Consider the following 3071-nt stretch of genomic DNA (forward strand, 5'->3'; position numbering starts at 1 on the left):
TGAATGTTTCTCTCTTCCCTTCTGCTCCTGTCTCATAGATACAAGCACTGTGAGCGGGCTTGCACACCCCTTCTGGGGGTCTCTGTGGGCACATGTGAGAATGTACTATGCATATCTGCATTTGAATATGTGAATATCCATATCCCTGTTGTCTTTCCTTTCATGGGACTTCCTCCTCTGCTGTGCAGGCTTAGGACTGTTGCAGAAAGAAGGAAGTATGCAGTTGGTGGAACAGCACTCAGAACAGAAGCTTTGAATCCATAATAAGATAAAGATTAGGAAGGTGGGGCTGGGTGATCAGTGCATGCTGTCAGCGCGCCTCTGTGGAAATGCCACACAGAACCTCATTAATACGTCCAAGGAGTATGTGTTAATAAGATTCCTTAGAAATTCTTTTTTTTTTTTCATTTTTGGCATTTTCATACAAATATAATGTACTGTGATCTAATTTCCCCCAATTACTTTCCCTAATCCTCTTCCCATTAACACGCTTCTCTTTCCCTTATTAATCTCCATCTTACTTTCATTTCTCTCTCTTTTTTTAATCCATTGAGTTAAACTTGGGACGCTTGCATGATCACGGAAGGAAACTTACCGCGGAATGGGCAACTTACCAATGGCTGCACCACTGAGGAACCTGACTCCTCCTCTCCCAGCAGCCATTAGCTGCCAGTAGGTAGTCTGGGATCTCTTGGACCCTTCCCCCATTGACGGTGTACTATTGACAGACTCAGTGTTGTGCAGGGAACCACAAGTGTCGAGAGTTCATGAGTCATGAGGCCATGCCTTACCCTGAAGACACTGTTTCACAGTCCTCCTTGCCACCCTTCTGCTCTCACATTCTTTCTGTCTCTTCTAGAGGATCACCGAGCTGTGGAGGGAGTGGTTGGGATGTCCTGTTCTAAGCTGAATACACAGTAGTAAAGAATGTCCCAGGCTAAAGTGACAGCTCATGGGATAAAGTGCTTGACTTTCAAGCATGAAGACCTGAGTTTGATTCCTAGTACCTATAATAATGTGTATAATCCCAGGGTCAGGGAGGCAGACACAGAAAGATCACTGCAGCTTGCTAGCTAGCCGGTCTAGCCTAATTGGTGAGCTCCAGGTCAAACAGAGACTCTGTTTCAACAAGAATGGCATTCCTGAGGATAACATTCACAGATTTCCACTGGCCTCTGCATGCACAAACAGACATATGCACACACACACACACACACACAGACACATACACACACATAAAATAACACATACACCATGCATACAAATTATACACAGAGAGAGGGAGAGAGAGAGAAAAAAAAAAACCTGGGTTTTTCACAAGATACAACTTAATCAGTTTTAATTTATAATATTTAAATTTTAAAATTTTAATAATTAATCTGACTTCATAATCCTAAAGATAAACCCTGACCCAAATAGAAAGAGGAAACAGAAGCCCCATTCTTCTTATTTGTGAGCGGAAAGATTGGGGGAAGATTTCAGACACTTATCATACTCCATGAGTCATCTTCCCAGGAAAGAGGTCTATCTGGCCAATCCAGCCCATTTCCATAGACAAAGAATAATACCTAAGAAAATGGAAGATAATGTCCCATTGCCATGTGGGGCTCCTTCAAGACTATAAGTTTCTTTCCAATATATATAAGTGTTTTACATAGGTTATAGTTTTGTATCTCCTCACACTCAGTCCCCAGATCTCTGAGGGGACTTAGTGTTCACTGTGGGGGTAATTAGGGCCTCGGTTAGTTTCTATGTACACACCTTGTTCCTCTTATCATTTTCCTCCCCCTCCTCCACAACAATCCCTGAGCCTCGGGTTTGTTAGCAGATTGTTTTTAATATTGAATTCTCTGTACCCTCTGTATTTCTGTTAAGATGTGCTTCAGTTCACCTCCGTGTTTGTTGCTATATCCCTGGAGGTGGTTGTCAGACAAGTACTGGGAGCAGCACTCCTAGTTGCTTCCTCTGTGATTTCTTCTGGACCCCGGAATATGTGGCAGAGGTGGCATATCTCGTGGGGAGCAGCTGGCTGTCTTTACTTGTTGAATTGGTGGATCTTGGATATCCCCAGCATTCATTGTCATCTTTAAAGTAAAATAGATTCTCTAACCAAGGAGGGGTATGCATATAATTTTGAGAGACATTTTGATGGTGATGCCCACTCTACTTATCCAAAGAGCAGTGGGGGCTTCTCTCTGGGGGTTATGAGTTTCCTGCCTGTGGAATGCTGACTTGGTTCATGGCACCAGTTTCAAGCTCTCTCCCACTGAGAACTATAAAATGGGAGGGCAGTTGGTTACCCACAGTGGCTGCGTGCCACTATTGTATGAGTGTGTGCTTCTTGACCATCTGGTGGGTTGTGTAGTTTGCAGAGTCTCCTGCTTATTCATGCTGTCGGTAACTATTGTCACACAGTAGCTCCCATAGCACTGTCGCCCGTCACCATCAGGGGCTGCCACGAGAGGACTGGCTTTTTTTCCTCTTGGCTCCCATGTGGTCTACTGGTATCCTGAGAGGGCAGCCTATGGTGTCTTTAGCAATAGGGTCTTACTGTTTAGCTCTGTTGGGTAACCAAGTACTTGGGAATAACCTTGTTGCAGTCCGGTTTGCATTGCTGGTAGAAATCACCCAACAAGAGTAGCTTCTGGGAAAAAGAGATTTATTTTGGCTTACAGGCTCAAGGGGACGCTCCACGAAGGCAGGGAAAAACAATGGCATGAGCAGAGGGTGGACATCACCCCCTGGCCAACATAAGATGGACCACATCAATAGGAGGGTGTGCCAAACACTGGCATGGGGAAACTGGCTATGAAGCCCATAAGCCCACCCCCAACAATACACTCCCTCCAGGAGGCATTAATTCCCAAATATCCATCAGCTGGGAACCTAGCATTCAGAACACCTAAGTTTATGGGGGACACCTGAATCAAACCACCACATTCTGCCCCTGGGCCCATAAACTGATATCTATACATGATGTAAAATACAATGCATTCAGTCTGACTTTAAAAGTTCCCATAGTTTTTATCAATCCCAATGATGTTCATACATCCCCATAGTCCAAGATTTTT

The sequence above is a fragment of the Jaculus jaculus genome, chromosome 3 (assembly GCF_020740685.1).
Source record: "Jaculus jaculus isolate mJacJac1 chromosome 3, mJacJac1.mat.Y.cur, whole genome shotgun sequence".
NCBI lineage: Eukaryota > Metazoa > Chordata > Mammalia > Rodentia > Dipodidae > Jaculus > Jaculus jaculus.